The 14150-nt window shown below is 42.4% G+C and overlaps 1 pseudogene; it reads right to left on the reverse strand.

The window, feature by feature from the left end:
* Positions 1–237: 237 nt before the first annotated feature.
* On the reverse strand, positions 238–393 carry LOC145407327 (5.8S ribosomal RNA; annotated as a pseudogene).
* Positions 394–14150: the final 13757 nt, after the last annotated feature.

The following is a 14150-nucleotide window of genomic DNA, read 5'->3' on the forward strand; positions in this document are numbered from 1 at the left end:
GTGAGATCCAGAGACTGGGTTGAGAGAAGGGTCTACCAGGAATTTGCCAGTTTTCTTTGATAAAGACTACAAAGTCCAACACCCCCTCACCAACAAGAAGTCATTCTTACAGTGCTTACACGGTGTTTAGCTGAAAATGGCAGCATTCCAAGGACTATAAAGACCTTAAAGTGGTTAACATATGAGGAGACTGATCCACCTGTGTTCACAACCTTGCGCACAAAACAGAAGCTTCTATGACCCTTGTCCAGGAGTGGTGGCTATCCTATGGGGCAAGCCACTGCAATGTGTGTTCGACTTGCTGATGTATCTGAAAATGCGTATCACATACTGACTCGCAGTTCGCTGCGGTCTTCATCGACCCATGTGCCAAGCGATCCCCCGTTAAGAGTGAAACTTCCACCCTGTAAAGGGAATAGTCTTCCCAGATCGCAATGAAGATACTGTTCTGCCGTATATAACACCCCAACTAGTACGTAAGTTGTATGCGAATGCATCCATACGACACATTAGCATTCGAGTGATCAGTATTCGGGATGCAGGGAAGAGTGGCACTCTTTGGCCCACACTACGCCCCCCTGATATCCCCTTGCAGTAGCCTGACCTCAGCCGCCACAGGTTACATAAGTAATCCCTCTACTTTCCGGATGCCCACTTTCCGGACATCCCCACTAACCGGACATAATCGTCCCGGGATCCAATATTCCCAAAATGATCCGAAAACTGCAAAAAAAAATTGAAAAAAAAAAACTATTTTTTCCCACCTGTAATTTGAACTTGGTGTGCGGGGTGCGGGACAACTTTGTTGTGGCTCATCATTCCTCTGACGTCCGCTAGAGTGCCCCTGCATCCTCCCCACTTTTCGCCTGTCTCTTGTCACGAGTGAACGCTCGTCGTCATGGCTGCCCACATGCTCGCTCTTGTGGTGGTGCCTTACCTACTGCAGGCACTCCTGTTGCTCTCATGCCTCTCCGTGTGTGTGTGATGATGGCCCTGCCGCCTGAGAAGAGGAAGAGAGTGGTATTGACTCTGGAGAAGAAGCGGGAGATATTGGAGAAAGTAGTTGCGGGATGGTCTTCTTCACGCATCCTCCGTGAGTTTAACTTGGCCTGATCTACTTTGTTTGATATTAAGAGATCGCGAGACAAACTCATGCAGTACATGGCTGACTCCTCGTCAAAAAGCAAACGCAACATGGAGAGGAAGATGATGTTTACTCCCAAGTTTGCTGAAGTCGACAGCTCCACGTTGATTTGGTATCGACAGCAACGTGCTGCTGGTGTGATGGTATATGGTATGGAGCTGAAGGCTGCTGCTGAGAAGTTCGCAAGGCTTCATGACGCTCTAGACTTCAAGGCATCCGAGGGTTGGCTCTTCGCGTTTGAGTTACGGCATGGCCTTACCAATCGTAAGTCTCATGGTGAAGCATTGGACGCTAACGAGGATGGAGTAGAGGAGTTTCGGCACAAGGTGAAGGACTTGATCGACAGGGAGAGCCTCACTCTCGGTCAAGTCTACAACGCTGATGAAACTGGTTTATTCTATCGCTCTTTGCCGACGAACACTCTAGCCGAGGAGACAGAGAAGCATGTACCTGACCGCAAGCTCTCCAAGCAACAGCTATCTGCTTTGTGTTGTGCCAATGCTAACGGCATGCACCGGCTTTACCCGCGGCGTCCCATCGACGTTCTTTAACGTCCACACGTTTTGTCACTGCAGATCCCGTCGACGTACATAAATGCGAATCAATTGCAAGGTCCCTAATTTGCACAATTTTCAATTTTCACGAGTGATTTTTGGTACGTATACACGTGACACCTTCCTCTACAAGATGCCAGGCAGGGACAATGCCTGACCCAGCATGACCTCCTCCACCCCCTGCACACCATTGTCTCAGCAATTCACCTGTTATCAGTGACCTGGCCAGTAATGCCATGTCATGCCACAGTACGAAATTCAGGGCCAGAGTGATTCCCCAATCAATGACAATGAGGAGGACAAACTTTGCATAGCATTAGAGGAAGAAACAGTCAGAAATGATGATCAGGTAATGTGGCAAAAAAAGGTCAGGTATGGTGATGAGTTAGTGAGTGAAACAATGCTTATAATGCCTATATTACTGCTTGAAAACGAATATACTCTCATACTACATATAAATTTGTACCAAGTAAATAAATAAATACCGTTTGTGAGTGGTGTGAAATAGTTATCCTCCCATAGAACTCGTTTTCTTTGGTGCCAGCCTGTTAGAAAACCCTGTAAGGTAAGGAGGTACTCCTACCTGTATCGAGTATTTTAAACCTCAGGTGAGTGATTTCTCTATGATTTTTCGATGTTTCTCACCAAAAGCGGAGGTGTGAGCCAATAAAAAAAAAATTCCAAAAATGGTCGTGATTGGGGGGAGTCAGTGGTGGAAAAGTGGTCGGGATGGGGCGGGTTAAGCCCATTATCGTTGGCCGTGCAAAGCAGCCTTGGTGTCTTCATGGGGTGATGGATGTCCTTCCTGTCGTCTGGTACCATTCTTTGAAGGCATGGTTCACAGCCCAGATCTTCAAAGACTGGTTCCACCGCCATTTCGTCAAGAAGGTCATACATTACCAGACAGAGAAACTGGGAATCCCACGCAACCAAGTAAAGGCCCTCCTTCTCCTTGACAATGCACCTGCCCACCAGTGCAACAAGGACTTGGTGGCTGAGAATGGGCTCATTAGGTGTATGTTTCTGCCACCTAATACTGTCATAAAGACTTTGTAGTTACTTGTAGAGAAGTATATTTTAGACTTGTGGTCGAGCGGCTTTTATATCTTGTAGTAGTTTCCCCACTAGATGTCATGTAGTGACGGGAGAGGTAAAGAATAGTATGGGACTATTTTTATTTGTCTTGGAAATATTAAACAGGTCTCTCTATGGGAAGAGTATAAGTCCCGGGTAGCTACCTCCCTGTCTCGCTATCTCTCTCTCTTTCTGTTCTAAGGCTAATCTCCGTCTCGACCTCTCTCTAGGGTCGCTTGTCTCCTTCTACCTAGCCTGTTCGGTGGCTAATCTCCGTCTGAGCTCTCTTTCCTAAATTCTGGTGTAGCAGGGGTGTGTCACGTGTGTTCCTCGTGGATGGACTAGGGCTTTGTTCACGAGAGGACTGCTGACAGCTAACTGCATCATCTCCTTACTGGCCGCTGTCATCAGCTTTCCTCAGTGTAAGCAAGTTTAGCATTGCTCGATTCTCGCAGACACAACACCTCTCATCATCTGACTCCCTGCTTCTATCTGTCTCTCTATCTATCTATTTATCTATCTATCTATATAATATGGAGACCTACCACATTGCTCGGCCGCGCAAAAATGGCGTACCATCGACATTTAATAGTTATAACATATTAATACATACTACATACACATTATAATGAACTTATAAGCTAATTAAGTGAAATACATAATATTGTAAAGTAAATTGTATGAATATTGTATACATATATTATTCATAGTAAATAGTGATTATTCAGTAATATTACGCATATAATTGTGCAATGGTAATACTGCTAGGTTATACATTACATAGAGTTATCACCTTAGTAATGTCTAATATTTCACCTAACTTGTATGATGATACTGGTAATACAGAATTGTGCTATAATTGTATGACTTATAATATTGTACTAACATTGTGGTACTACATAATTGTAACATTTTATGAATTGTTACAAATATTGTGGTAATGCATAATTGTGTTGGCCTTATAATTGTAGTTACATTTTGTTAATGCAACTATTACATAAGTGTCTTGGCCTTATAATTGTAGTTAAAGTTACATAAAAGTTACATCTTGTTAATGCAACTGTTACATAATTGGCAAAGTGTAACATAATGCAATCGTTTGTTGTTACATAATTGTTACATATCGTTTGTAGGTACATAATTGTAGTTAGTGTAACATAATGCAATCGTTTGTCGTTACATAATTGTTACATATCGTTTGTAGTTACAAAATTATAATATGGAGTAACATAATTGTAATAACTGCAGTCCTAACATATGCTGCGGTCGATGATAGTGATGATGTGTCATGCCACTTGTTTGTGGAGACACAATTTGCTTTTTTGTTTGTAGTTTATGTGGTATTTTGGCATATATAGTAACATATACACTTATTTTCATTTGTTTGTTATGTGATCTTACTCTATTTCTCTTTTTTCTTTCTTACTTTTCTTTCTTTTTTGTATGTATTGATTTTCTATAGTTTGTTTTTCTTTGCTTGTGTACACCTTTTTCCATGTTGTTCATGGTTACATAATTACTGGCTAATTTCCTAGGGATACTTTTTTAAAGTTTAGTTTATATTGCACAGATACTATAAAATGATATTATATAGTCCCATATTTTGTTATTTTATATAAAAAAATATATATATATACACTATATACAGTATTAACTATACACACTGATTTGTTGTTCACCTGTACCTATCGTGGGTAATATGTGTGTCAGCACTGTGTGGAAATCATTGTCTTCACGATTGTGTTGACGATGTTCACTCTTGCTACCGTCATTTGTGTTGGCCATTTTTTTTTTTTTCCTTCTAGTTTACCTTGTAACTTAATTTATCTGTTTCCACTAGGTAGCTTTAATTAATAAATGTTTAATACAGTTCTTTTAATTGCTCACTGAGTAACTGTGATGGTATATTTTCTTTATTACTTTGTAGATGTACTAATGTATAGTTGTATATATGAAACACGTATTTTATGTAGGTATAAATGGTAACACTCGTTGGTAGTAAATAAATGTTATAATAGATGAATGAATATATACCGTGTAGAATATTTATTGTTGGTGCAAGTATTTAATGATTGAATTATGAAGATAATTGAAGTAAGTATATGAATTTAAGTTGTAACTATACAACACGTTTTATATGTTTGTGCAGAAGCTTATTGTCTATCACTGTGTATTGTATGAATGAAGTAACTATGTAACTCACTAATTTTTACCGTGGTGGGAAATGGTGTGAGTGGTGTTGCACGTGGTGATAGCGTTGTCCTTCGCGGGTTGATTGGCGTGCTGTCGTCTCAGCACATGGTGACGTCGGCTTCCCACACTGGTAGCTGTGGTGAGTGAATGAGTAGCGATGAGTAACCTGAGTGAAGACGAGTGAGTAAGATGAGTTGTAAATATGGACTTGGTGTTTGCTTCGTCGTCCTGACCTCTTCACACCTGCGTAGGCGATGGGGGTTGGGTGGATGTAGCAGAAAGAGGAGGGTGAGGTCTGGTGGTTATGAGTTGTGAGTCGTCTCTCACTCTTCGTTTGTTTGTTTGTTTGTTTGTTTTCTTTCTTTCTTGATGTTTTCTCGGTCCTTTTTTCTTGTGATTTACTCGTTGTAGAATGAAGACTGCCGCTTCTTGTAGGTGCGTGTAGAAGATTATACAGACGACGTAGAGTTGTTAATTGTAGTTGATTGTAGATGGTTGTAGTTCGCTGATTCATCGTAGACTCATAGACTTTGTAGACTATTCGCACTGTAGGCTGTATTTTGTAGGATTCAATGTTGAACTGAAGCTAATCTTGTAGAGTCTCGGTTGCTTTTTGTAGAAATTTGCTTTTAATTCGGAGACGATGTCCGCAGATTTGCTGGTTTGTCGTTAAGCTACTTGCAAGGCGTCGAGTGATCTCTTGACCTCTGCATCAGCGTAATGATCTGGGAGACGGAGGGGGCTGGATGGAGAGAATACTGTCAGGAGCTGATGTTGTTGGTTGTTTTCAATCTTGATATTTTGTAGTAATTTAATGTTGATTCGTAGACGAGGTTCGTATACGTTCGCTGCTACCAAATGTTATAAAAGACTTTGTGTCATAAAGCAGCGACTTTGTATTTGCTTGTAGAGGGTAGTATATTTTAGACTTGTGGTCGAACGGCTTTTATATCTTGTAGTAGTTTCCCCACTAGATGTCATGTAGTGACGGGAGAGGTAAAGAATAGTATGGGACTATTTTTATTTGTCTTGGAAATATTAAACAGGTCTCTCTATGGGAAGAGTATAAGTCCCGGGTAGCTACCTCCCTGTCTCGCTATCTCTCTCTCTTTCTGTTCTAAGGCTAATCTCCGTCTCGACCTCTCTCTAGGGTCGCTTGTCTCCTTCTACCTAGCCTGTTCGGTGGCTAATCTCCGTCTGAGCTCTCTTTCCTAAATTCTGGTGTAGCAGGGGTGTGTCACGTGTGTTCCTCGTGGATGGACTAGGGCTTTGTTCGCGAGAGGACTGCTGACAGCTAACTGCATCATCTCCTTACTGGCCGCTGTCGTCAGCTTTCCTCAGTGTAAGCATGTTTACCATTGCTCGATTCTCGCAGACACAACACCTCTCATCATCTGACTCCCTGCTTCTATCTGTCTCTCTATCTATCTATTTATCTATGTATCTATCTATATAATATGGAGACCTACCACAATACTACTGCTCTCATCCAACCAATGGACCAAGGAGTGATTGTGGCAACGAAGCGCCTATACCAATGGAAGTTCCTGGACGAGGTGATGGTTGTTCTCGAGGACGAGGACGAGCGCAGGGAGGGACAGGACACACGAGGTCAGCGGACTTTGGAAAACCTTTGCCGCCACAGCATCAAGTCTGCCATTTACAACTGGGCCAGTGCATGGAAGGAAATCCCTGTCAAGACTCTAGAAAATGGTTGGTCTCGTCTGCCTCTCGGAACGGATGTGGAGTACGATTTCCTAGGTTTCAACGTGGATGACTTCCATGCACGTCTATGTGCGCATGGCAATGATGTTGATGTGGACGAAGTGCGTGAGTGGTTGGATGACGATGAGGGCGATCCTGGGTATCAGACATTGTCTGATATCGAGATTGCATCTTTAGTTGCAGGTGTCAGTACCCAGCTTGAAGATTCCGACGAGGACGGTGACGATGATGCGGACTCCTTTCAGCATGACACAACTCCAGCCATCCCCAAGCTGAGCACACTCCGGGAACACCTAGAGTTCGTTCTGGACTACCTGGAATACCTGGACTGCGACAGGGAGATGGGGCCCTTGGGACTTGTGGAGGGAGTGCGTACTTTCAGGCAGCGCATCATAAATCATCAGAATCGTTGTTCCTTGCCTCAATCAACGATTGACAGCTTTTTCAGGCCCGTGACCCCCGCTGTGCCCAACCCTGGCTCCACTCCGTTGCCTCCCCAAGACAGGCCCTCATGCTCCAAGCCACAGCCGCCACAGTAGAATCACCGCTCAACGTGAGTTTGCGTCTATCTTCAGAGTCGTCTGCAGTGGGTACGCCATCACCACGACCCAGCGACGCACCCCTTGGTCACCTGCCAGCGATACTCTCAGACTCTGACAGTGATTTAACGGCAAGAACTTCTCCACTAGACCACACGGGAATTTAGTGTTGTGCAGTGTAAGGAAAACAGTGCATACAGTATTGTAAAGAAAGTAGAAATTTGAGTAAAAAGACAAAATTTTTGGACTAAATTTAACGTAAATACACTTGTGATTTGTTTTGAAATTGGTTTTATGAGTGGAAAGACTTAAAGTGCAGAGTGCAACACTTATTAAGTTACAATGGAGCATAACTAAGACAATGAGTGCGCAGTGTGAAGAGAATGTACATCTGAGTGTGAATGACTAAGTTCAGTGCAAGACTTCATGAACAGTGTACTGCAAGTGCTTCAGGAAATCCTTACTGTCAGAGTCTGAGAGGAGGCGGTTATTCATCGAGATGGCCATGGACTTGCTGTAAGTAGGCATAATGTTTCATACTGTACTCTACTGTATTTTCCATACTATACTTACCTCAGACACCTCATTTCACTCTTTTATGTCCCTTATTGGTGTGAATATGTTGTGTCTTAGGTGCTATGCATGTGCAGTAGGGAGGTGTTTTTCTGAGTTAGGCTAGGTTAAGGTCCATAACTACCAGTCCAGGAGCCAGGGACTTGTAAGTACCCAGAATGTATAATATTGTATGAACCTACCTCAAAAACCTCATTTTATGCTTCTTTTGCATTTATTTCAGTCTTTTATGTCCCTAATTGGTGTGATTTGGGTCTTAAATAGGTGCTATGCATGTCCAGAAGGAGTTGTATAGGTGTTTTTCTGAGTTAGGGTCCATAAGTACAAGTCCAGGAGGCTGGCGCCCACTATCCGGACAGGACCACTTTCCGGACATGCCTATGGCTCTATTACGTCGGATAGTGGAGGGATTACTGTATGTATATATATATATATATATATATATATATATATATATATATATGTAACTACTTCCAGGCAATGACTTTCATTATTTGGCAAATTAATTTCAATAAAATATCTGTTATGCCATCTGGCCACCAACTCCATATCTTTAACCTTCTTATGCCCGCTACCTCAGTCCACCCACTGATACCATTCCCTTCCCCCTTCTTCTTATGCAAGGAAGTAGGAAGAAAAGGATAGAAGCAAGTACTCCAAGGAAAAAATTATGGACAGCCAGATTCAAGATCCATTCATTCAAGATGCCTTGGCACACTGCATTTATAATAACGCATATAGGCAGCAAGAAATAAGGACGGGAAACAGTTCCAGAGTTGACCTCTTGCATACAAGAAGAACTGGGAATAATGTTTAACTCTTGCAATATAGAGTCTGAAAGAAAAGGGAGGAGAGTTTTGTACCAGGCAGGTACTATGTGCTTGCTGTAGTAGTGGAGGGAAGCAAGTATAAACAGAACAGAGACCATTGAATTAGTGCCAAAACAGATAAAAATGCAACAATGCGACAGAGAGACAGAGGTTGAAAGGAGCCGCTAATAGAAGAGTTAATGAGATGAAACGCTTTTGGCTACACATTGATGAGAGGAGCTGCTCGTGGGGAGCCTCCCCATACAAAAGAGTTGTACTTGATTCAGGGACTAGTAAAACCTCCGTATACAATCAACACCTGTGCAGAGGTAAAGAAGACTCGGAGTCGGCCTAGCCCACCTAATCTCTTGGGAGCAGATTTTACAAGAGGTAATATTATGATATTTCCAAGTTACATCCCAAGAGAATGAAAGCCCAAGGTTGTTCAAAGATAATGCATAACTGAGTTGGATATTGTAAAAAAAAAATAAGGTTACTTCTGCAGATTTTGACAGGTCAAAAATGTTAGAACTGAGTTTTTGATGCATTAAAAAACAAGATCATTTTTACCCCAATCCGAGATGAGTCAAGTCAGACAATAGATGTGCCACAACTTCATCCCATGTTTGTTGAACTAACTGCTAAGATGAACACGGTGAGAAGCAAATGGAAAAGTGAAGGATGGCGTCATCATTGTATGAGTGGATAGCATTAGATGTACAAATTAGGTCATTGATGAACAGAAGGGAGAGTGTTGATGAAAGAACAGACCTCTAAGAAACATCAGTATACCTCCTTATCCTGGTACACATCTGAGGACCTGTGGTCGACAGGCGCCTGTTCATGTGATTTGTGATTGATTTATAAGAGAAAAAATGAAAACCCAAATTATGAAAAGATACTCTGTTGTGGGAAGAGGATAGGGTGCAGGGAGCCTGGAATTAGAGGGTAGGTCAAGGACGAGAATGGTGACTATCAATTACAAAAGCTATAGAATAACCAAAATGGCAGCTAGAGATGAAGACACACATAGAAGGTTAGAAACCATTCGAGCACAGTCAGGAAATTAAATGTTTATACCACACCTGACTGAAAGGATTTGAGATGTCTACTACAACTGAAAAGCTTTCGTCTACGTCACGAAAGGAGACCTACAGTCTGAAAGGAATGTTAGAAAATCGCCAGTGGAGCTTCCCTGGTGGAACCCCAACTGGAGATTGGAGAGACGGTTGTGACAGAATAGGTGATTTAAACTATTTGGCAAGAATAATTTCAGAATCTTTAGAAATGCAAAATGCTAAAACAACTGGGTGATAATTATATGACTAGAAATGGTCACCTTTCTTTACAACAGGCTGAATGAGAGTAAACCTTCAGCAAGAAGGGAAAGTTACAGTCAACAGAAGAAAACGAAAATAGTTTACCGAGGCAGGGTGTATGCACTGAAGCACAGCTCTTGAGGACAACAGGAAGGACTCCATCAGGCCTAAATTTCTATTACCATTGAGACCAGTGAGGGCAGAAAGTAGATAAATTGAAGAAATTTTCTATCTATCTATTGCCAGGAGCCTTAATCCTGTACGGGATGGCCACAAACAAATCGCCTCCACGTCACCCTGTCCCCTGCCATTTCACTGCCCTGCTCCCAACTCACATCCCTCTCTCTCAAATACCTCTTCACTCCATCCTTCCATCTCATCCTCGGCCTCCCCCTCCCTATCCCCCCCTCCACCTCACTTACATACACTCTCCTCGTCAGTCTCTCACCCTCCATCCTCTCCACATGGCCAAACCACCTCAGTGTGTTCCTCCTAACGCTTCCTATCACATCCACATCCACACCACAATGCTCCTTTATATCCTCATTTGTCAGCCTGTCTCTTCATGTGACTCCACAGGTTCCTCTTAAATAACTCATTTCCACTGCTCTCACTCTTGATTCGTGTCCTTCCAACAATGTCCAAGCTTCACTTCCATATGTTAGAGTTGGTATCACAATACTGTCATGTAGTAACTTTTTCACTTCCATGCTCACTTCCCTGTTTCTTATCACTGCTTTCAAGGAACCAGCAACCTTTCTTCCTTGTTGTACCCTTTCAAGCACTTCACCCTCCAAACTTCCATCCTTACTCATCACACTCCCCAAGTACTTAACCCATCACATCCTGAGGTTTTCCGCACCTCCGACATCCCCCAGTCCCGAGGTATCTTCGAAAAAAAAAATTTGGCTAAAGCCTTTGCTTTTGGTGAGAAACATCGAAAATTCATAGAGAAATCACTCACCTGAGGTTTAAAATACCCAATCAAGGTAGGAGTTCCTCCTTACCTGACTGGGTTTTCTAACATGCTGGCATCAAAGAAAACGAGTTCTATGGGAGGGTAACTATTTTATCCACTCATAAACGGTATTTATTTATTTATTTACTTGGTACGAATGTATACATAGTATGAGAGTATATTGGTTTTCAAGCAGTAATAAAGGCATTATAAGCATTGTTTCACTCACTAACTAATCACCATACCTGACCTTTTTTTGCCACATTACCTGATCATTATTTCTGGCTGTTTCTTCTTATAATGCTATGTAAACATTGTCCTCCACATTGTCATCGATTGGGGAATCACTCTGGCCCTGAATGTCTTTACTAGCCAGGTCACTGGTAACAGGTGAATTGCCGAGACAATGGCGTGAGGGGGGAAGGGGGGAGGTTATGCGGTGTAAGGCATTGTCCCTGCTTGGCATCTTGTAGAGGAATAGATGGTGTCCCGTGTATACATACGAAAAATCACGCGCGAAAATTGAAAATTGTGCAAATTAGGGACCTTGCAATTGCACGACGTACCGGTACGTCGCCGGGACTGGCAAATGCAAATTGTTGCAACGTACCCATATGTCGACGGAACGGGGCGAGTTAAACTTCCTCACATTTTCCATTTCCTTATGATCCAACCTAACTGTACATTAACTGGCTTCACCTCTCTCAAAGACCATCACTTTACTCTTCCCTACATTCACCTTTAGATTGTCACGGGGGAATGTGAAAGTTAGAATAGTTTGCTGATATTACTCGAAAGTAAAGACAAAGAATTGACTTGTGAAATCAAGTAGTAAGTTTTCTTTATGCTGGCTTGCTTTGCGAATTCTCTAAAGATGAGAATTTTATAAACTTTCTCAACAGTACACAGTGGAGATTAATCTACTCACGAGTGCTGATTGTTAGTACTGTTAGCCTCTGAGAAAGTATTCTTATCCCCTGACAATCAGTAACTAATACTAATAATAGACGGGTCATTGCTGGAGCTTAACTCTTAGCTGGCAGAACGGATTTTTGTTTTAATAAGGAAGAACTGGCTTAAATACCAGTCGTGAATAATGCAAGGAGCTTGTACAAACTAGGAGTGGCAAACTAAAGTAAGCTCAATGTGGAGAAATAAATTTACATTGCACGAATCTCAAAATGAATTCAAAAGGGGAATTCACAGTCTCAGGGGGGACTCGTGAATTCAAATAACAAAGGAAATACGCTCATTCATTCAAAAGCTAATCAGACTGGAGCCTAGAAAAACGAATGAAAATACTGGTCAGTGGAGGGAACGGAGTTGAAGCTATGAAAGACTGGGCGTCTGTCTGTTGAACATCAGGCGCTGCTATTTGCTGCTAAGCTCACTTCGCCGATCACTGTCTAGGTGGAGATCCAGGAAATCGCTGTACAACGGAGATGCTACTCTGTACGCTGGGCACAATGACCTTACTCTTGAGACGATCCAAAGCTGACTGAGTTCAAAGCTGGGTATGGGAGTGCGAGCCAGCATGTTTGCCAGAAGTGGGCGTGGCCTAACTTCAACGGTCAACAGAGGCAGGGCGAACGATTTACATACATAATAAAATCACTCAGTGAAGCGCTAATATCGCGCATAAGAACAGTCACTTTTGGAGCAGTGACGAATATTCTGAAAAATTACCCCAATCAAAGTGCATATGAGCATGGTTAAATTGAGTGATACACAGTGGGAATTCCACTAGAGTTCGTGGTTTTCTCACCCGAGTACAATGTCACAGATTTGTAGAATACACAATCTCATGAATTCGTGACATTACATCCCACCAAAATCAAATTTTTCATAGAAAATTTAACAGTAGGTGATATTTACATCCTAACTCAGTCACACAAGATTCACACTGCGGTGTTTGTACTGTCCTACTACAGGAGAAAATCACTGCCACCAGTGAGCGTAATAACCTCGTATTTATGTTAATAGAAGCAAGCTTGAAAATAAAACTCCGTGATAAGTGAAAAAACCCGTACGCAGGTCAAATTGAGCGAAAAGTTTGTTACATTTACATTAACAACTAATTGTTATGTAGCATGGTGTATATAATACATGGTGTAGTTGTGACAGTTGTAGTGTAACCGTACCTCTGTGTAAAATGATATAATACAAATGAATAGTAAATGGAGACAATGAGGCACAAGAGAAGAGGTGGCAGCATGCAGCAGAGACGATCAGCTGATCTGCACAACAAAACTGTTACACTGCCAACTGTACCAGCAAAATCAACCAAGGTGGAGCATCAAAAATGTCAGTGCAACAAACAGTTTTAATTAAATTACAATCTCTCTCTCTGCCTAGTAGTCAGTACATTTGCTACAAAAGGTACACCATTATTTTCTTAATGGATACATTATTAACCAGGAAACATAGTCCCAGGACAGAATCTCAAAGGACCCTTGTGGTTTACTGGTTAAACCTAACTCTACACTTACGATTAATATCGGCAAGCTGAGAATCCCTATGCAAACTCGGGCAGGTCACATTTTAACACCCAGCGTGGGTGTGAACACTCATGTGAATAATACGCATATTCTCCAGGAATCATCAGAGAGGCCCACAGATCGAGATGCTCTACAAGGTAATTCAGACACAGCTTCGGATTGCCTCTACGGGGTTCTTGAACTTTCCCCTTAACCTACGGTACCTGTGTTTGTACAGGCCCAGGACATAATGTGTCCTGTGAGGCCAACGGGTGAGACATCAGGTCTGCACCCACACTGCCACTGCCCCCTCTTTCAACTGACTCAGAGATTATGGGTGTGAATTCAAACGGCACAGGAAGGACATGTTCCTGATTGGTGGTACATTGACACACATTACATGAATGCACAAACCTATCTATTTCCTGTCCTATTCCTGGCCAGAAAATGTCAGCAAAGATAGGCCTTGGGTTTTCCTTTTGCCCATGTGACCTCCTGAGGCTGAACAATGACCCAATTCAAACACTGCTCAGCGATACTTCGCGGGAACAATGAACTGCAGTCGAACCTTGGCCTGGGGTGTTTGTGACTCACGGTACAGCCGTCCTTGTTTATGAAGGAACCTGGCTTGACCTCCCCATGAATACTTAATCACATTACCCTCCAGCTTCTTATACGCTGAGGCAAGTGTTGGGTCAAACTGTTGTTCTTGGACAACATCTTGACAACGAATCAGATCTTGCATCGTTACAATGGTCAATGAGGTGACAAGGTTCGGAGCCTTG

The sequence above is a fragment of the Coenobita brevimanus genome, chromosome 72 (genome assembly GCF_032717465.1).
Source record: "Coenobita brevimanus isolate Jiangsu-jjx chromosome 72, ASM3271746v2, whole genome shotgun sequence".
In the NCBI taxonomy this organism is placed as follows: Eukaryota; Metazoa; Arthropoda; class Malacostraca; order Decapoda; family Coenobitidae; genus Coenobita; species Coenobita brevimanus.